Genomic DNA, 22,642 nt, shown 5'->3' with positions numbered 1-22,642 from the left:
ACATACCCATAGGATTCTTATATGCAGTTCTATAGGCCCACAATGCGTCATTCAGTTTCTTGGACCAATTCTTTCTATACCTATTAACAGTCTTTTGCAAAATTAATTTGAGCTCTCTATTGTTCAATTCTACTTGACCACTAGACCGCGGGTGATATGGAGATGCAATTCTATGATTAACATCATATTTAGCAAGCATTTTATGGAAAGCACCATGAATAAAGTGTGAACCACCATCAGTCATTAAGTATCTAGGGACTCCAAACCTCGAAAAAATAACTTCTTTAAGCATTTTAATAGAAGTGTTATGATCAATACTACTAGTTGGAATAGCTTCTACCCACTTAGTAACGTAATCAACAGCAACTAAAATATGTGTATATCCATTAGAGGCAGGAAAAGGTCCCATATAATCAAAGCCCCAAACATCAAATGGTTCAATAACAAGTGAATAATTCATAGGCATTTCTTGACGTCTACTAATATTACCAATTCTTTGACATTCATCGCAAGACAAAACAAACTTACGGGCATCCTTGAAGAGAGTAGGCCAATAAAAACCAGATTGCAATACCTTATGTGCAGTTCTATCTCCAGCATGGTGTCCTCCGTAAGCCTCGGAGTGACACTTGCGCAGGATCTGTTCCTGTTCATGCTCAGGTACACAACGTCTAATAACACCATCTACTACTTCTTTATAAAGATGTGGGTCATCCCAAAAGTAATGTCGCAAGTCATAGAAAACCTTTTTCTTTTGTTGGTATGTGAAGCTAGGTGGTATAAATTTGGCAACAATATAATTAGCATAATAAGCATACCATGGAGTGCTACGACAAGTACTTATGACATTCAATTGCTCATCAGGAAAGCTATCATCAATAGGTAGTGGGTCATCAAGAACATTCTCTAACCTAGATAAGTTGTCTGCAACGGGGTTCTCAGCTCCTTTTCTATCAACAATATGCAAATCAAATTCTTGCAGCAAGAGAACCCACCTAATAAGTCTAGGTTTTGCATCTTTCTTTTCCATAAGATATTTAATAGCAGCATGATCAGTGTGAATAGTTACTTTAGAATCAACAATATAGGGTCCGAATTTATCACAAGCAAATACCACTGCTAAAAGTTCCTTTTCGGTAGTAGCATAATTTCTTTGAGCATTGTCTAGAGTCTTACTAGCATAATGGATAACATTTAATTTCTTATCAACTCTTTGCCCTAGAACAGCACCTACAGCATAATCACTAGCATCACACATAATTTCGAAGGGTAAATTCCAATCAGGTGGCTGAACAACAGGTGCAGAGACTAATGCTTTCTTAAGTTTTTCAAATGCTTCTACACAATCATCATCAAAGACAAATGGTACATCTTTTGTAGTAAATTAGTCAGAGGTCGAGAAATTGTTTGAGAAGTCCTTAATGAACCTCCTATAAAATCCGGCGTGACCAAGGAAACTTCTTATACCTTTGATGTCCTTGGGACATGGCATCTTTTCAATAGCATCAACCTTGGCTTTATCAACTTCAATACCTCTTTCAGAAACTTTGTGCCCCAAGACAATACCTTCATTAACCATAAAGTGGCACTTTTCCCAATTCAAGACAAAATTAGTTTCTTCACATCTCTGCAAAACTCGAGCAAGATTGCTCAAGCAATCATCAAAAGAGGAACCATAGACGGAAAACTCGTCCATGAAAACCTCGCAAATCTTTTCGCAAAAGTCAGAGAATATAGCCATCATGCATCTTTGAAAGGTAGCAGGTGCATTACATAAACCAAAAGGCATATGTCTATAAGCAAAAGTACCAAAAGGGCATGTAAAAGTAGTCTTTGATTGATCTTTAGCCGACACAGGTATTTGAGAGAAACCAGAATAACCATCTAGAAAGCAATAGTGTGTATGTTTGCATAATCTTTCTAGCATTTGATCAATAAAAGGTAAGGGGTAATGATTTTTCTAAGTAGCCTTATTTAACTTGCAGAAATCAATTACCATCCTATAACCTGTGATAATTCTTTGCGGAATCAATTCATCTTTATCATTAGGGACAACAGTAATACCTCCCTTCTTGGGGACACAATGGATAGGACTTACCCACTGACTATCAGCAACGGGATAAATTATACCTGCCTCCAGAAGCTTGAGTATTTCTTTTCTTACCACTTCTTTCATTTTAGGATTCAAATGTCGTTGAGGATCACAAACTGGTTTGGCATCCGCTTCCAAATTTATTTTATGTTGACATAGAGTGGGACTGATGCCCTTAAGATCATCCAAAGTATATCCAATAGCGGCACGGTGCTTCTTCAGAGTTTTCAATAATCTTTCTTCTTCATGCTCTGAAAGGTTAGCACTAATAATGACAGGATATATTTTCTTTTCATCAAGATAAGCATATTTAAGATTATCAGGCAACGGTTTAAGCTCAAACACGGGATCACCATTGGGTGGAGGAGGATCCCCTAGGATTTCAACAAGAAAATTGTGTTGCAGAATAGGTTCCTGTTTAAAGAATACTTCATCTATTTCCGTTCTTTCATTCATGAACATATCATTTTCATGGTCTAGCAAATAGTGTTCTAAAGGATCACTAGGAGGTACGGCAATAAAAGCAAGACCAATAATTTCATCCTTACTAGGCAATTCTTCCTCACGATGTTGTTTACTAAATTTAGAGAAATTAAACTCGTGAACCATATTATCCAAGCCAACAGTAACAACATTCTTTTCGCAGTCTATCTTAGCATTAACAGTATTCAAGAAGGGTCTACCAAATATAATGGGACAAAAGCTATCTTGTGGAGAACCAAGAACAAGAAAATCAGCGGGATATTTGGTTTTTCCACACAAGACTTCAACATCTCTAACAATTCCCATTGCAGATATAGTATCTCTATTGGCAAGTTTAATTGTAACATCAATATCTTCTAACTCAGCAGGTGCAATATCATGCATAATTTCTTTGTATAAGTCAATAGGTATTACACTAGCACTAGCACCCATATCACACAAGCCATGATAACAATGATCTCCTATTTTAACAGAAATAACAGGCACGTCTACCACATGTCTATGTTTATCTCTAGCACAGGGTTTAGCAATTCTAGCAGTTTCACCGCAGAATTGAATAACATGCCCATCAATATTATCAGGCAAGAGATCTTTAACAATAGCAATATTGGGTTCTACTTTGACTTGCTCAGGAGGTGTATAAGTTCTAATATTGCTTTTACGAACAACAGTTGAAGCTTTAGCATGATCCTTCAGTCTAATAGGGAAAGGTGGTTTCTCAACATAAGAAGTGGGAACAATAGGATCATTATAGGTGACAATCTTTTCTTCAACTTTAATAGGTGCAGCTACTTTTACTTCTATGGGAGGATGATATTTAAACCACTTCTCCTTGGGGAGATCAACATAAGTAGCAAAAGATTCACAGAAAGAAGCTACTATCTCAGAGTCAAGTCCATATTTAGTGCTAAACTTACGAAAAATATCGGTATCCATAAAAGATTTAACACAATCAAACTTAGGTGTCATACCTGACTCCTTACCTTCGTCGAGGTCCCAATCTTCAGAGTTGCGTTTAATTCTATCCAATAAATTCCATCTAAATTCAATAGTCTTCATCATAAAAGAGCCAGCACAAGAAGTATCGAGCATGGTGCGATTGTTATCAGAAAGCCGAGCATAAAAACTTTGCATAATTACTTCTCTTGAGAGCTCATGATTGGGGCATGAATATAACATTGATTTAAGCCTCCCCCAAGCTTGAGCGATGCTTTCTCCTTCGTGAGGCCAAAAATTATATATATAATTGCGATCACGATGAACAAGATGCATAGGGTAATACTTTTGATGAAATTCCAATTTCAATCTTTTATAGTTCCATGATCTCATATCATCACATAGCCTATACCATGTCAATGCGTCTCCCTTCAAAGATAAAGGGAAAGCCTTCTTCTTAACAACAACATCGGGTATACCTGCAAGCTTAAATAGTCCACAAACATCATCCACATAGCGTAGATGTTCATCAGGATGCTTTGTTCCATCTCCTGTAAAAGTGCTAGCTAGCAGTTTTTCCATCAAACCCGAAGGAATTTCAAAAGGAGTTTCATTTTCAATAGGTTCAGTAGGTTGAGGAGCAACTCTTTGCTCTACTGGACGGGGTGAAGATACCCCGAACAAGCCCCTCAGACAATTACTTTCCATGGTAACAAGTGCCAGAAAATTTCAGCACACTATATAAATTTTTCCTTACCAAATTCCACCTACCAAAGGCGCTTCACTCCCCGGCAACGACACCAGAAAAGAGTCTTGATGACCCACAAGTATAGGGGATCTATCGTAGTCCTTTCGATAAGTAAGAGTGTCGAACCCCACGAGGAGCAGAAGGAAATGATAAGCGGTTTTCAGCAAGGTATTCTCTGCAAGTACTGAAATAAGTGGTAACAGATAGTTTTGTGATAAGATAAATTGTAACAAGCAACAAGTAACAAAAGTAAATAAAGTGCAGCAAGGTGGCCCAATGCTTTTTGTAGCAAAGGACAAGCCTGGACAAACTCTTATAGTAGGAAAAGCGCTCCCGAGGACACATGGGAATATCGTCAAGCTAGTTTTCATCACGCTCATATGATTCACGTTCGGTACTTTGATAATTTGATATGTGGGTGGAGCGGTGCTTGGGTGCTGTTCTTACTTGAACAAGCATCCCACTTATGATTAACCTCTATTGCAAGCATCTGTAACTACAACAAAAGTATTAAGGTAAACCTAACCATAGCATGAAACATATGGATCCAAATCAGCCCCTTACGAAGCAACGCATAAACTAGGGTTTAAGCTTCTGTCACTCTAGCAACCCATCATCTACTTATTACTTCCCAATGCCTTCCTCTAGGCCCAAATAATGGTGAAGTGTTATGTAGTCGACGTTCACATAACACCACTAGAGGTTAGACAACATACATCTTATCAAAATATTGAACGAATACCAAATTCACATGACTACTAATAGCAAGACTTCTCCCTTGTCCTCAGGAACAAACGTAATTACTCACAAAGCATATTCATGTTCATAATCAGAGGGGTAATAATATGCATAAAGGATCTGAACATATGATCTTCCACCAAATAAACCAACTAGCATCAACTACAAGGAGTAATCAACACTACTAGCAACCTACTAGCACCAATCCCGGACTTGGAGACAAGAATTGGATACAAGAGATGAACTAGGGTTTGGAGATGAGATGGTGCTGGTGAAGATGTTGATGGAGATTGCCCTCTCCCAGATGACGATGGTGATGATTTTCCCCTCCCGGAGGGAAGTGTCCCCGGCAGAACAGCTCTGCCGGAGCCCTAGATTGGTTCCGCCAAGGTTCCGCCTCGTGGCGGCGGAGTCTCGTCCCGAAAGGTCGCCTTCTATTTTTTTCTCATCGAAAGACTTCATATAGGAGAAGATGAGCGTCAGAGAGCCACCAGGGGGCCCATGAGGTAGGGGGGCGCGCCCAGGGGGCCCACCCTCATGAGCAGGGTGTGGGCCCCCTGGCCTTCATCTTTGGCGATGATTTTTCTTTATTTATTTTAAGATATTCCGTGGAGTTTCAGGACTTTTGGAGTTGCGCAGAATAGGCCTCCAATATTTGCTCCTTTTCCAGCCCAGAATTCCACCTGCCGGCATTCTCCCTCTTCATGTAAACCTTGTAAAATAAGAGAGAATAGCCATAAGTATTGTGACATAACGTGAAATAACAGCCCATAATGCAATAAATATTGATATAAAAGCATGATGCAAAATGGACATATCACCAATCATATCAACAGAGAATGCTGGATCTTCAAACAAGCCGGTAGGTGTGCCGAAAACAAGGAGAAGGGGTCTCAAAGCAATGACGATGACGAGGAGCCCCGACCACCAAACACAGGAGGGCAGAAGAAATTCCCCACGCAAATCAAAACGGTGAACATGATAAACGCCACCCACATTCCCAAGATGGAATGGATGTGCACTTTTAGGGATGTCGACGCAATGGAGCCAGTCGCCCCAAAATATAACCTATGTCTGATCACCTTTGACCGTACGGATCATCCGGCCAATACCAGTCAGGAAAATTCAGCCGCACTAGTCCTTGACCCAATAATTGACGGATTCCACCTCACACGAGTCCTTATGGATGGAGGCAGCATTCTAAACCTACTGTATCAGGACACAGCGTGCAAGATGGTATGGATCCTTCAATGATCAAGCCCACCAAAACCACCTTTCAAGGTGTTATACCAGGTGTGGAGGCCCGTTGTATAGGCTCCATCACTCTGGAGGTAGTCTTCGGATCACCGGATAATTACCGTACCGAAGAGTTAATCTTCGACATTGTCCCTTTTCGCAGTAATTATCACGCACTGCTCGTACGAACCGCGTTTGCTCGATTCAACGCGGTGCCACATTATGCCTACCTTAAGCTCAAGATGCCCGGCCCGCGCGGCGTCATAACAGTTAATGGCAAGGCTGAACGCTCCCTCCGTGTTGAAGAGTATACCGCCGCCTTAACAGCAGAAGCAACGAGTGGCATCTTTCAATCAAACGTCGAGTCGACGGCCAAGCTCCCGGACACCGTCAAGGGAGTCCGAACTAATTCGTGGCAGGATAGCCCGGCTCGTCCGGAGCTCAATTAAAACACTCCGACAGTAAACGGAGGCAAAGCTAGGATAGGCCACACACTACGGCTCAACCGCTCCGTGGCACACAAACGTTTCTTGCATTTTCTTTGCAGGTTCACTTTTGCGTAGGCCAGGACTGGCGACATGGAAACAACTCGAACGCATAAGCGAATCCTTAGATATTCCCCTCGATGATCATCCGACTACACTCTGGATCCGCACACAGCCTCCTCCCGCCTGGTCTCAGCAGGTTCCGAAGTCATATTTCTTTTTATCACATTACCTGTACTCGTACGCATCGACGTGTTATTCAATTACAACATGTGGCTTTATATGACGCTTATCTGCTATTGTTTCTTATCACTCTTTGTCAAAAGGCATCCGTACACCGTGATATGCCTTAATATGCCAGTGGCTTCATTGTACCCATAATACGGCAATAAAGTCCGAACACCTTCACGGTCGTTCGGCACCCCGGACTTATAGCATTATATGCATCAACTCTGAATCATGTCTTGGGTCAATAGTTGGGTTTGCCCGGCTCCCATGTTTTGCTGCCTTACGTTCCGCTATATCGGCTAAGGTGGCACAGGGAGAACTACTGTGATTGTGTCCCGGTTCTTCCGGACGAGCGCCTTAGTAGAGAAAGCCGAAAACTGACTGTCATGATACGGCGAGAGCTAGTCAGCTATTCGAGAGGTTGTAAAATCTTTTAAGGATTTCTTCCGCATTATGCGATAACTAATGCAGCGTGCGATGGATCGGCTTTTCTTCCGATCAGGTGCTTATAGAGCCCCTCGTGCGGTCTTCCATACACCAGGGGCTGCGCCTACCTTCCTTTTGTCAAACTCCTATGGCCAAGTGAGAGTGATAAAGCCTTATAGTTCGATTGCCTGGTTCGTTGCACTGAACACCTCCTTCAAGGACCCAAAACTAGGATAAAGAGTGCTCAGGTTTATTCCGAACACCCCCGTACTTCCTATGTGGGGGCAGAAGCCGACGACTGGCCAACTCTCATGATTAATATATAAAACGGCTGCGCAGGAGGAATTTTTTTCAAATAACAGGCAATAAATAATAGAAATGACCTTGTTCAACATTACAAAGGACAACATGACTGTATTCATGGAAATATAATGTCCTTGGTGCATTGCTTCACCGCAAGGTGGGATCCTTTCAGGACACTATCATAATATAACTCGGGCTTGCGGTGCTCCTTCCCCTTCGGCGGTCCCTCGGTCATCAGCTTTTCAGCATCCATCTTCGCCCAGTGCACCTTTGCGCGGGAAAAGGCCATTCGCGCACCCTCCATACAGACCGACCGCTTGATGACATCAAGTCGAGGGCAGGCACTCACAAGCCGCTTCATGAGCCTGAAGTAGCTGCTTGGAATCGGCTCGGCAGGCCATAGCCGGATAATTAAATCCTTCATGGCTAGTTCGGCTGCCTTATGCAGTTCGATCAGCTATTTCAGTTGATCGGCAAAAGGCACTGGATAATTTGGCGCCGGATACTGCGACCAGAAGAGCTTCTCCGCAGTGTTCCTTTCTTCGGCTCGGTAGAATTGGGCGGCATCAGATATGCTCCGTGGCAGCTAATACGTCTCCAATGTATCTATAATTTTGATTGTTCCATGCTATTATATTACCCCTTTTGGATGGTTATGGGCTTTATTTTACACATTTATATCATTTTTGGGACTAACCTACTAACCGGAGGCCCAGCCCGTATTGCTGTTTTTTTGCCTATTTTAGTATTTCGAAGCAAATGAATATCAAACAGAGTCCAAACGGAATGAAACCTTCGGGAGCATGATTTTTTGAACGAACGTGATCCAGAGGACTTGGAGTGCAAGCCAAGAAGCAGCCGAGGCGGCCACGAGCGTGGAGGGCGCGCCCACCCCTACAGGGCGCGCCCCCTGTCTCGTGGGCCCCTCGGGCAGCCACCGGCATACTTCTTCCTCCTATATATGCCTACGTACCCCGAAAACATCCAGGGAGCCAACGAAACACAATTTTCACCACCGTAACCTTCTGTATCCACGAGATCCCATCTTGGAGCCTTCGCCGGCGCTCCGCCGGAGGGGGAATCAACAATGGAGGGCTTCTACATCAACACCATAGCCCCTCCGATGAGTTGTGGGTAGTTTTCCACAGACCTTCGGGTCCATAGTTATTAGCTAGATGGCTTCTTCTCTCTTTTTGGATCTCAATACAATGTTCTCCCCCTCTCTTGTGGAGATCTATTCGATGTAAACTCTTTTTGCGGTGTGTTTGTCGAGATCCGATGAATTGTGGGTTTATGATCAAGTTTATCTATGAGAAATATTTGAATCTCCTCTGAATTCTTTTATGTATGATTGAGTTATCTATGCAAGTCTCATCGAATTATCAGTTTGGTTTGCCCTACTAGATTGATCTTTCTTGCCATGGGAGAAGTGCTTAGCTTTGGGTTCAATCTTGCGGTGTCCTTTCCCAGTGACAGCAGGGGCAGCAAGGCACATATTGTATTGTTGCCATCGAGGATAAAAAGATGGGGTTTATATCATATTGCTTGAGTTTATCCCTCTACATCATGTCATCTTTCTTAATGCGTTACTCTGTTCTTTATGAACTTAATACTCTAGATGCAGGCAGGAGTCGGTCGATGTGTGGAGTAATAGTAGTAGATGCAGGCAGGAGTCAGTCTACTTGTTGCGGACGTGATGCCTATATACATGATCATGCCTAGATAATCTCATAATTATTCGCTTTTCTATCAATTGCTCGACAGTAATTTGTTCACCCACCGTAATACTTATGCTATCTTGAGAGAAGCCTCTAGTGAAACCTATGCCCCTAGGTCTATCTTTTATCATATTTGCTTTCAATCTACTTTTATTTGCATCTTTACTTTTTGCATCTATATTATAAAATACCAAAAATATATTTATCTTATCATACTATCTCTATCAGATCTCACTTTCGTAAGTGGCCGTGAAGGGATTGACAACCCCTTTATTGCGTTGGTTGCGAGTTCTTTGTTTGTTTGTGTAGGTGCGTGGGACTTTTGAGGAGCCTCCTTCTGGATTGATACCTTGGTTCTCAAAAACTGAGGGAAATACTTACGCTACTATTGCTGCATCACCCTTTCCTCTTCAAGGAAAACCAACACAAGCTCAAGACGTAGCAAGAAGGACTTCTGGCGCCGTTGCCGGGGAGGTCTTCGCTCAAGTCAAGACATACCAAGTACCCATCACAAACTCATCTCCCTCGCATTTACATTATTTGCCATTTGCCTCTCGTTTTCCTCTCCCCCACTTCACCCTTGCCGTTTTATTCGCCCTCTCTTTCCCAATCTTCTCCGCTCTTTTTCGATTGCCTTTTTCTGTTTGCTTGTGTGTTGGATTACTTGTTGCCATGGCGCAAGATAATACCAAATTGTGTGATTTCTCGAATACCAATAATAATGATTTCCTTAGTACTTCGATTGCTCCTCTTAATGATGTTGAGTCTTATGAAATCAATACTGCTTTGCTGAATCTTGTTATGAAAGATCAATTCGCCGGCCTTCCTAGTGAAGATGCCGCTACTCATCTAAACACATTTGTTGATTTGTGTAATATGCAAAAGAAGAAAGATACGGATAATGATATTGTTAAATTGAAGTTATTTCCGTTTTCACTTAGAGATCGTGCTAAATTTTGGTTTTCGTCTTTGCCTAAAAATAGTATTGATTCTTGGAACAAGTGCAAAGATGCTTTTATCTCTAAGTATTTTCCTCCTGCTAAGATTATCACTCTTAGGAACGATATTATGAATTTTAAACAACTTGATCATGAGCATGTTGCCCAATTTTGGGAAAGAATGAAATTGATGATTCGCAATTGCCCTACTCATGGTTTGAATTTATGGATGATCATACAAAACTTTTATGCCGGTTTGAACTTTGCTTCTAGAAATCTCTTAGATTCGGCCGCGGGAGGCACGTTTATGGAAATCACGTTAGGAGATGCTAGAAAACTTCTTGAAAATATTATGGCTAATTATTCTCAATGGCACACCGAAAGATCTTCTAGTAAAAAAGTGCATGCTATAGAAGAAATCAATATTTTGAGTGGAAAGATGGATGAACTTATGAAGTTGTTTGCTACTAAGAATACTCCTCTTGATCCCAATGATATGCCTTTGTCTACTTTGATTGAGAATAATAATGAATCTATGGATGTGAATTTTGTTGCTAGGAATAGTTTCGGTAACAATGCTTATAGAGGAAACTTTAATTCTAGACCGTTCCCTAGTAATTCCTCCAATAATTATGGAAATTCCTACAATAATTCTTATGGTTATTTTAATAAGATGCCCTCTGATTTTGAGAATAGTGTGAAACAATTTATGATTTCTCAAAAGAAATTTAATGCTTTGCTTGAGGAAAAATTGCTCAAAGTTGATGATTTGGCTAGGAACGTTGATAGACTTTCACTTGATGTTGATTCTCTTAAACTTAGATCTTCCCCTCCTAAGCATGATATCAATGAGTCTCTCAAAGCCATGAGAATTTCCATTGATGAGTGCAAGGAAAGAACCGCTAGATTGCGTGCTAAGAAAGATTGCTTTATAAAAGCGTGTTCTTCTAGTTTCCATGAAATAATGATGAAGATCTCAAAGTTATTGATGTGTCTCCTATCAGATCTTTGTTTTGCAATATGAATCTTGATAATAATGGGACTGGAGATGAGCCAACTTTAGTTAGAAGGCGTCCCAAGAATTCGGAGTTTTTAGATCTTGATGCTAAATTTGGTAAAAGTGGGATTGGAGAGGTCATGACTTTAAATAGTATTGAACCCACTATCTCGGATTTCAAGGAATTTGATTATGGTAATTGTACTTTAGAAGGTTGTATTTCCTTGTTGCAATCCGTTGTTAATTCTCCTCATGCTTATAATCAAAATAAAGCTTTTACCAAACACATTGTTGATGCCTTGATGCAATCTTATGATGAAAAACTTAATTTGGAAGTTTCTATACCTAGAAAACTTAATGATGAGTGGGAACCTACTATAAAGATTAGAATTAAAGATCATGAGTGTTTTGCTTTGTGTGCTTTGGGTGCTAGTGTTTCCACGATTCTGAAAACTTTATGTGATATTCTAGGTTTCATGATCTTGATGATTGCTCTTTAAATTTGCACCTTGCGGATTCTACCATTAAAAAGCCAATGGGAAGGATCAATGATGTTCTTATTGTTGCAAATAGAAATTTGGTGCCCATAGATTTTAACGTTCTTGATATAGATTGCAATCTTTCTTGCCCTATTATTCTTGGTAGACCTTTCCTTAGAACGATTGGCGATTATTGATATGAAGGAAGGGAATATTAGATTCCAATTTCCATAAAAGAAAGGCATGGAGCACTTTCCAAGAAAGAAAGTCAAATAACCTTATGAATCTATCATGCGAGCTACTTATGAATTGAGTGCTAAAGATGGCACTACTTAGATCTATCTTCACTTTTATGCCTAGCTAGGGGCGTTAAACGATAACGCTAGTTGGGAGGCAACCCAATTTTATTTGTGCTTTTTGTTTTTGTTCCTGTTTAGTAATAAATTTTGCATCTATCTTCTGTTTAGATGTGTTTTTTTTATTTTAATTAGTGTTTGTGCCAAGTAGAACCTATAGGATAACCTATGATGATAGTTGATTTGATTTTGCTGAAAAACAGAAACTTTGCACGCACGAAATTAGTTTTGTTAAATCACAGAAACGTGATTTTGCATTGATTATTTTTGCTACTGATCAATAGACAAATTGTCCAGGACTTACTATTTTGGTAGGATTTGTAGAGTTCCAGAAGTTTGCGTTAGTTACAGATTGCTACAGACTATTCTGTTTTTGACATATTCTGTTTTCCGTGTGTTGTTTGCTTATTTTGATGCATCTATGGCTAGTAAAATAGTTTATAAACCATGGAGAAGTTGTAATACCGTAGGTTTAACACCAAAATAAATAAAGAATGAGTTCATTACAGTACCTTATGTGGTGGTTTTGGTTTCTTTCACTAACGGAGCTTATAAGATTTCTTGTTGAGTTTTGTGTTGTGAAGTTTTCAAGTTTTGGGTAAAGCTTTGATGGACTATGGAATAAGGAGTGGCAAAAGCCTAAGCTTGGGGATGCCCAAGGCACCCAAGATATTCAAGAATAGCCAAAAGCCTAAGCTTGGGGATGCCCCGGGAAGGCATCCCCTCTTTCATCTTCGTTCATTGGTAACTTTACTTGGAGCTATATTTTTATTCGCCACATGATATGTGTTTTGCTTGGAGCGTCGTGTATTATATTAGTCTTTGATTTTTAGTTTACCGCAATATTACTTGCTGTACACACCTTTTTGGGAGAAGCCTACTTGATTAGAATTTGCTAGAATACTCTATGTGCTTCACTTATATCTTTTGAGCTTGATAGTTTTTGCTCTAGTGCTTCACTTATATCTTTTAGAGCACGACGGTGGCTTATTTTTGTAGAAATTGCTAGTCTCTCATGCTTCACTTATATTATTTTGAGAGTATTTTAGAACAACATGGTATTTGCTGTGGTTATAAAGTTGGTCCTAGAATGGTAGGCATCCAAGTTGGGTATTAATAAAAACTATCATAGGAAGTGAATTGGACGCTATGATCAATTTGATACTTGATAATTGTTTTGAGATATGGAGGTAGTGATATTAAAGTCATGCTAGTTGGGTGATTATGAATTTAAAGAATGCTTGTGTTGAAGTTAGCAAGTTCCGTAGCATGCACGTATGGTTAAAGTTGTGTAACAAATTTGAAACATGAAGTGTACCTGGCTTGTGCATCCTTATGAGCGGCGGTCGGGGACGAGCGATGGTCTTTTCCTACCAATATATCCCCCTAGGAGCATGCACGTAGTGCTTGATTTTTGATGACTTCTAAATTTTTGCAATAAGTATATGAGTTCTTTTGACTAATGTTGAGTCCATGGATTATACGCACTTTTACCTTTCCACCATTGCTAGCCTCTTTGGTACCGTGCATTGCCCTTTCTCACCTTGAGAGTTGGTGCAAACTTCGCCGGTGCATCCAAACCCCGTGATACGATACGCTCTATCACACATAAACCTCCTTATATCTTCCTCAAAACAGCCACCATACCTACCTATTATGGCATTTCCATAGCCTTTCAGAGATATATTGCCATGCAACTTTCCACCGTTCCGTTCATCATCATCATGACATACTTTACTTTTGTCATATTGCCATTGCATGATCATGTAGTTGACATCGTATTTGTGGCAAAGCCACTATGCATAATTTTTTATACATGTCACTCTTGATTCATTGCACCATCCCGGTACACCGCCGGAGGCATTCATATAGAGTCATATCTTGTTCTAGTTTCGAGTTGTAATTCACATGTTGTAATCAATAAAAGTGTGATGATCATCATTATTAGAGCATTGCCCAAAAAGAAAGAAAAGAAGAAAGGCCAAAAGAAAAAAAAGGAAAGGCCCAAAAAAAGAAAATAAAATAAAAATAAAAAAATAAATAAAAGGAGCAATGTTACTATCTCTTTTTCCACACTTGTGCTTCAAAGTAGCACCTTGTTCTTCATGTAGTGAGTCTCATATATTGTGCTTCAAAGTAGCACCATGTTTTCATATAGTGAGTCTCATAGGTTGTGTTTTTCATACTAGTGGGAATTTTTCATTATAGAACTTGGCTTGTATATTCCTACAATGGGCTTCCTGAAATGCCTTAGGTCTTCATGAGCAAGCAAGTTGGATGCACACCCACTAGTTTTCTTTCGTTGAGCATTCACTTATAGCTCTAGTGCATCCGTTGCATGGCAATCCCTACTCCTCATGTTGACATCAATTGATGGGCATCTCCATAGCCCGTTGATTATCCTCGTCAATGTGAGACTTTCTCCTTTTTTGTCTTCTCCACACAATCCCCATCATCATATTCTATTCCACCCATAGTGCTATATCCGTGGCTCACGCTCATGTATTGCGTGAAGGTTGAAAAAGTTTGAGATTATTTAAGTATGAAACAATTGCTTGGCTTGTCATCGGGGGTATAGAAGTTGGGAACATCTTTGTGTGACAAAAATGAAGCATAGCCTAACTATATGATTTTGTAGGGATGAACTTTCTTTTGCCATGTTATTTTGAGAAGACATGATTACTTTGATTAGTATGCTTGAAGTGTTACTATTTCTTTTATCAATATGAACTTTTATTTTCAATCATTTGGATCTGAACATTCATGCCACAATAAAGAAAATTACATTGAGAATTATGCTAGGTAGCATTCCACATCAAAAATTCTGTTTTTATCATTTACCTACTCAAGGACGAGCAGGAATTAAGCTTGGGGATGCTTGATACGTCTCCAACGTATCTATAATTTTTGATTGTTCCATGCTATTATATTACCCCTTTTGTATGTTTATGGGCTTTATTTTACACATTTATATCATGTTTGGGACTAACCTACTAACTGTAGGCCTAGCCCCGTATTGCTGTTTTTTTGCCTATTTCAGTATTTCGAAGAAAAGGAATATCAAACGGAGTCCAAACAGAATGAAACCTTCGGGAGTGTTGTTTTTGGAACGAATGTGATCCAGAGGACTTGGAGTGCAAGCCAAGCAGCAGCCGAGGCGGCCACGGGGGTGGAGGGCGCGCCCACCCCTACAGGGCGCGCCCCCTGTCTCGTGGGCCCCTCGGGCGGCCACCGACGTACTTGTTCCTCCTATATATGCCTACGTACCCCGAAAACATCTAGGGAGCCAACGAAACACAATTTCCACCGCCGTAACCTTCTGTGTCCGCGAGATTCCATCTTGGAGCCTTCGCCGGCGCTCCGCCGGAGGGGGAATCGACCACGGAGGGCTTCTACATCAACACCATAGCCCCTCCGATGAGTTGTGAGTAGTTTACCACAGACCTTCGGGTCTATAGTTATTAGCTAGATGGCTTATTCTCTCTTTTTGGATCTCAATACAATGTTCTCCCCCTCTCTTGTGGAGATCTATTCGATGTAAACTCTTTTTGCGGTGTGTTTGTCGAGATCCGATGAATTGTGGGTTTATGATCAAGTTTATCTATGAGAAATATTTGAATCTCCTATGAATTATTTTACGTATGATTGAGTTATCTTTGCATGTCTCTTCGAATTATCAGTTTGGTTTGGCCTACTAGATTGATCTTTCTTGCCATGGGAGAAGTGCTTAGCTTTGGGTTCAATCTTGCGGTGTCCTTTCCCAGTGACAGCAGGGGCAGCAAGGCACATATTGTATTGTTGCCATCGAGGATAAAAAGATGGGGTTTATATCATATTGCTTGAGTTTATCCCTCTACATCATGTCATCTTTCTTAATGCGTTACTCTATTCTTTATGAACTTAATACTCTAGATGCAGGCAGGAGTCGGTCGATGTGTGGAGTAATAGTAGTAGATGCAGGCAGGAGTCGGTCTACTTGTTGCGGACGTGATGCCTATATACATGATCATGCCTAGATAATCTCATAATTATTCGCTTTTCTATCAATTGCTCGACAGTAATTTGTTCACCCACCGTAATACTTATGCTATCTTGAGAGAAGCCTCTAGTGAAATCTATGGCCCCCCGGGTCTATCTTTTATCAAATTTGCTTTCAATCTACTTTTATTTGCATCTTTACTTTTTGCATCTATATTATAAAATACCAAAATATATTTATCTTATCATACTATCTCTATGAGATCTCACTTTCGCAAGTGGACATGAAGGGATTGACAACCCCTTTATTGCGTTGGTTGCGAGTTCTTTGTTTGTTTGTGTAGGTGCGTGGGACTTTTGAGGAGCCTCCTACTGGATTGATACCATGGTTCTTAAAAACTGAGGGAAATACTTACGCTACAATTGCTGCATCACCCTTTCCTCTTCAAGGAAAACCAACACAAGCTCAAGACGTAGCAGCAGCTCCGCAAATACCCCTTGAGAAATCCGAACTCAAATTAGAAACGTGATTTTCTCCTCAAATACTTGCTTTACATAGAAAAAGCCTTACCCGCCACGATCTTCCTCGCCTCCTGGATTTCCTGCAGGGTGCCTTGGTTTCCCCCCGGGCATCGCGTGCGGCTTGATGAGCCTTGGTGAGTTCGGATTCTTTCTCCGTTAAGCTCTGCTCCAAGGTCTCACATTTCTTCAAGGTCTCTTGAAGCTCTTGCTCAGCTTCAATAACCCTGGCCTCATGCTTCTTACGAAGAGCCTGCTCTGCGGCTGCATTTCTCTCGGCCTCGGCCACAACCTTCTTCAGAGCCTCGACTTCAGTCACCGCCCCTAGAGCAAACCATGAATATATTTTTATCATACTAAATATTCGTTCGCGCTGAATGCGCGCAAGGTATTTTGCATACCTTGTTTATCCCCCGACTGCTTTTTCAATTGGCCAAGTTCCTCTTCGGCCCGCTCCAGACTCTGCTTCAGTCCGGAGACTTCTGCAGTATGAAAGGCGGCAGGCGCTGCTGACGCCTGCTTACAAAGAAAAAGAGGGATAGATGCCATAAAGTGAGTCTCCTGCGAACATATATTGGATCCTCTGTCCGGTTCTTTCTTTCACCGAACGGTGTATCAGGGGCTACTACCTATACTATGACACTCTTCAAAACCTCATAAAACATACCTCAAAGCCCAGTATAAGGCTGATGCAGGCTTCATTCAGTCCACTCTCCGCAGACTGAATCTTCTCAATCACCGCAACCATAAGGGCACGGTGTTCTTCAACGATGGAGGCGCTCTTTAGCGTCGCCAGTAAAGTATCCGGCACCTCTGGTTGGACAGAGGTTGCCGACAGAACAGGCGCACCCCTCCAGCCGAGGGAGGCTGCCTGCCTGATTCTGGAGCCGTTTCGGCCTCCAGAATTGTGTCCTGCCGGGGGCCGAATTCGAGATAGTCCCCGCCGTCGACGTCCATGGGAGCCTTTTCTCCCATGTGTCCGCCCCTGAAGTTTGACCTCCTAGCCGCCTTGACGATCTTTCCCCCCCTCTTGGCCTGGGTCCCTCTGTGATGATACATCGATGTGGTTCATGTGTTTTGGGGAAGGGACCTTCGGGGGTGTCCTGCTGTCCATAGCATCTGAGCCCAGTAAATCCTCCGATGAGGATTGTTTGGTGCGGGACCTCGCCGGACTGCAAAAAAGTATGGCTCAATGATTAAAACGTCATAGTGAGTCTGGATACGGAAACGTGTTCAGATTTTATACTCATGAGTTCTCCAGGGGCTGTGCCCTAGGATCCCACTCCGGGCTGCTATTGGTAGCGGCGGTGGACCCCTCCGGAAGGGGAGTTTTTCCCTTCTTAGGCGACTCGGCCTCCAAGGATGTGGAGGCCGTACTTTTCTTTCTTCCCCTCACTAGGGATTGGTCTTCCTCCTCTTCCTCAACCTCTCCGGAGGAAGAGCGGGCATTAGCGTCTTCAGATTTTGTGTCCGAAGTGCCACGGTGACGAAGGCCGCCCCTGGTCTTTTTGGCCTCCTTCTCGGCCTTCTTCTTCGGTGCCTTGTAAGGCGCCGGGACCAGCATCTTCGTCAGAAGTGGGCCTGCCGGTTCTTCTGGCAGTGGGGCCGGACAGTAGATCCGGCCCGCCTTCTTCGTCCAGCCCTAGGAGAGTTGTGGAAAACACATTAAGCATTTCCCTTGGGTTATGCGAATAAAATGTATGACTTGCCAACATACAATGACTTACCGAACTTGCGGGGCGAGACAGTTGGTACCCACGGTCCTCGGCGAAGTCCGGCCACGATTTGCCGGACTTAAAAAGCACCTTCCAGATGTCCTTGTGAGAGGAGCCAAAGAGCTCTAGCAGGGTCTGGTGCTTGGCGGGGTCGAATTCCCATAAATTGCAAGCCCTGTGTTGACAAGGAAGAATTCGGCGAACTAACATCACCTGGACTACATTGACAAGTTTGATATTCTTGTCTTCCATATCCTTGATGCATGTCTGGAGCGCCGACAGTTGTCGAGCGAAGACCAGTTCAGGCCCTTCTTGGGCTAGGATGTAAGCCACAGGGGAGCTCCGAATCAGAATTCGGGAGCTGCGGCCCATTTTGGGTCACGTGGCTCAGTGACATAGAACCATTGCTGTTGCCACCCCTTGACAGAATCATTAAAAGTACCTAATGGCCATGTGATGTTGGGCGTCTTGCTCACCATGGCACCTTCGCACTCGGCGTGCTCGCCACTCACTACCTTGGGCTTCACATTAAAAATCTTCAGCCATAAGCCGAAGTGTGGCGGGATACAGAGAAGGGCCTCACACACGACGATGAATGTTGAGATGTTGAGGAAGGAATTTGGGGATAGATCATGAAAATCGATCCCGTAGTAATACATGATGCTGCAAACGAATGGGTGGAGGGGAGACCCTAGCCCGCGGACAAAGTGAGGGAGGAATACAACCCTCTCGTGGGGTTCCGGGGTTGGAACGATCTGTCCCGCTGTCAGGAGACGATGGCTGATTTTCTTGACCAGATACCCGGCCTCCCAAAGCCTTTTGATATCCTTCTCCCGGAGGGTAGAGGCCATCCATTTGCCTCCTACTCCGGATCCGGACATTTTTGGAGGGCCTTTTTGGGCGGAGAAGACGAACGCTTGGGCACAGGGGCTCGAGCGAGAGGGAATGGATGAGCATAGGAAGAAGAAGGCATGGGTGAAAAAGGGGAATCCTTATCTCTTTAAAAGGCGGTAGAAACTGTGCGCCTCCCCACTTGCACCATAAACTCGCTTATTCCCCAAGAACCACGTTGATGGCGCGGTTGGGTTACCCACACCTGTATTGATGAGAATCCCGAGATAAGGGGACACGATCTCTGCTTCGACAAGACGTGCCAATAAAACCGCATCGCAATATGTGCAGTAGCAGGTTGAGAAAAATGGTTTGCATAATGACCGGGCCGGGGCGTGATGTCACGCTATGAAAAGTTGTCAACAGATTATATTTGTGGAATATTGTGCTCTCTACGGTGGTACGTGGAATTTATTTTGCAGAGCCGGACACAATTCATGTGTTCAAAATCTACCTTGGAGTATTCAGAGAAGGAACCCACCTTGCAATGCGGAAGACAAACTTCACGCCGGACTCATCGTCATTGAAGCCTGGTTCAGGGGCTACCGAGGGAGTCCTGGATTAGGGGGTCCTCGGACAGCCGGACTATGCACTTATGCCGGACTGTTGGATTATGAAGATACAAGATTGAAGACTTCGTCCCGTGTCTGGGTGGGACTCTCCTTTGCGTGGAAGGCAAGCTTGGCAATTCGGATATGTAGATTTCCTTCTCTGTAACCGACTCTGTGTAACCCTAGCCCCCTCTGGTGTCTATATAAACCGGAGGGTTTGATTCGTAGGACAAGAACAATCATAATTATAGGCTAGCTTCTAGGGTTTAGCCTCTACGATCTCGTGGTAGATCAACTCTTGTAATACTCATATCATCAAGATCAATCAAGCAGGAAGTAGGGTATTACCTCCATCGAGAGGGCCCGAACCTGGGTAAACATTGTGTCCCCCGCCTCCTGTTACCATTAGCCTTAGACGCACAGTTCGGGACCCCCTACCCGAGATCCGCCGGTTTTGACACCGACAGTTCCCCACCAAATTTAGCTACCTCTCATCGAAAGATCGGACACCATCACCCCTATCAAGTGGTATCCATTTCCAGGTTGCTCGGTCAGAATGTCCAATTATCCCTAGTTTAGATTTATTTTTTACCTACTGTCCCAGAAAAAGCCTCAACAGAAAAAAGTTAGATCGGTTCTTCTTCGTTCAAGCCAGTCTAAGCTTTGCAATTTTCATTGGAGTGCATTGCATATCAAATTATTGGTTGCGTCGTTGTGTCAAGTTGCTGGTCTTAGTTTCTGTTTAGAGTTCAGAGTGTTGTTCACATTAGTCACGCCGCCGCTACACCATCATCCCCTCTGCTACCAACCACTACTACAAATCAATTTCCACCACGTGCTCCTAATCGGCCATTGTCATAATCATTCTTGAAGTCGCTTGCATCTTCGCCCGACCCAATTTGGATTGCATGTCGTTTGTTTTGAAGAAAAAAAAGAGAAAGAAGAGATAAAACAAAACAGATTTAAGACAAGAAAGAGTGAGAAAAAGTTGAAAAAGGAGAGCGGAGAAATAAAGCAGAAAAATTTCAGATCTAACTCGACTCAAACTCGTATCTAAATTCCAGTCGAAATCGGTTTTGCATGGTGTTTAGTAAAACATGCATATTTTCCTTATATGTAGTCGGTTTTAGCTTCACAAGTACTCACATTGAAGCCGTTAACGAGCCTCCGTCGAATAATTTACAAACTAGCTAAGGATCGAAACCTCAAAATCGACATCTAAATATGAGTTTTTGCACTCCAAAGTTTGCGAACATAGTTTCTTGTTGTTTTTAGGTTGGTTCTCTTTTTTTGACTCTCATCCTCACTCCAAACTGGGTGATTCTTTTTGGTTTGGAAAGCTTAAGTTAACCACATTCTTGAGGAAAAGTATCAAAATTTGAAAAAGTGATTTAAGAGATAAGTTGTAGAGAGAGAGAGAGTCTTCGATGTATTCTGTTTGGAGCCTATTTCTAATAAGATCTTCACTTATATCTTGTTGTCTAGAGCTACTTGATATTATTGGTTCCTGCTAGTCGTGTTACATGATGGTGCCCTAGACTAGGGGATACTCACCATGTCATGTTTCGGCCAGGAGGCATGGACCAAGAACCCTCGTGTCGATTAATTACTGAGCCTCTTCGGATAACCCATGATGTATACAAGAAAGATTCCACAAGACTTGGCACACAAGACAAGAACTCATCTAAATCCTAGGCCTTCGATGCATTATATAAACAGAGGCTAGGCTAGTCGACACCACATATTTTGAGATTCATTCATGCATACAATCTCTAGGTAGATCAACCAATACTCTGTACCCCATCCACAATCAGTACAATACAAGCAGGACATTGGTTTTTACCTCTTCGAGAGGGCCTGAACCTGGTAACACCGTGTCTCTTTTTTGTCCTATTACCATCAAGTCAAGATCACCAGCATGACACTCCCTACTCGAGATTTGCCAGATTTAGCTCTCTCATTGGTGGCCCATACAATTCCCTCTGGTAGTCGCCGTGGTGCGATGGGAATTCTGCTCGGATCCGATGCGATGTACATGCCAGAACAGATATTCACCACCAACTCGGTTGGTCACCTCAGCCAGGCCGAGGATTATGCCCATGTACGATCTTTGAGAAATCGGTAAGTGTCTTCATCAACATCAATTTGATCTCCACCGCGATCATGGAAAAATACGTCTGTGGAGCTCAGGGCCTTAAGTCAACATTGCCCTCGCGCTACCGTGCAGAATTTTCTGGACAACAGATTATTTTTGGACAACCCCGCCTCCTTGAGGATTGCTTTGAAGATTCCTTCCAAGAGATTGTCCGGACATAAGAATATAACAACCCTATAAAATTTCATCGTGTTCTGTTGGAGGAATCTTCGGCAATGGCCGATATACTGAAGCCTTGTCAGATCTGGACGAGAATCTGCATGAGTTTGGGCGAGGGGTCCAGCGGCCAGCTCGGACATCCTTTGGAAGATACAACCATTCATATTATGTGGAATTCTAATATTTACAATGTCACGCCCAATATGCGACCCTATCCAAAAGGAACTCGAAGGTCCCACCAAGGATAGACCCGCATATTGAAACACTTTTGCAAGGTGGATATCATTACATCAACATTACGTAATAGATGGGGATACATACAAAAGGCATACAATGCCACACGAATACAACATCATCTTACATAAGAGCACCATCCAGCTACGGATGAAACACAAACAGAAACTCAAACGACATCCACCCTGCTAGCCTAGGCTGCCGACCTGGAACCTATCCCCTGATCGAAGAAGAAGTAGAAGAAGAACTCCAAAACAAGCAAACATCGCTCTCATGT

This window comes from Triticum dicoccoides, chromosome 2B (genome assembly GCF_002162155.2).
Source record: "Triticum dicoccoides isolate Atlit2015 ecotype Zavitan chromosome 2B, WEW_v2.0, whole genome shotgun sequence".
Classification (NCBI taxonomy): domain Eukaryota; kingdom Viridiplantae; phylum Streptophyta; class Magnoliopsida; order Poales; family Poaceae; genus Triticum; species Triticum dicoccoides.
This window is presented reverse-complemented; position numbering follows the sequence as displayed.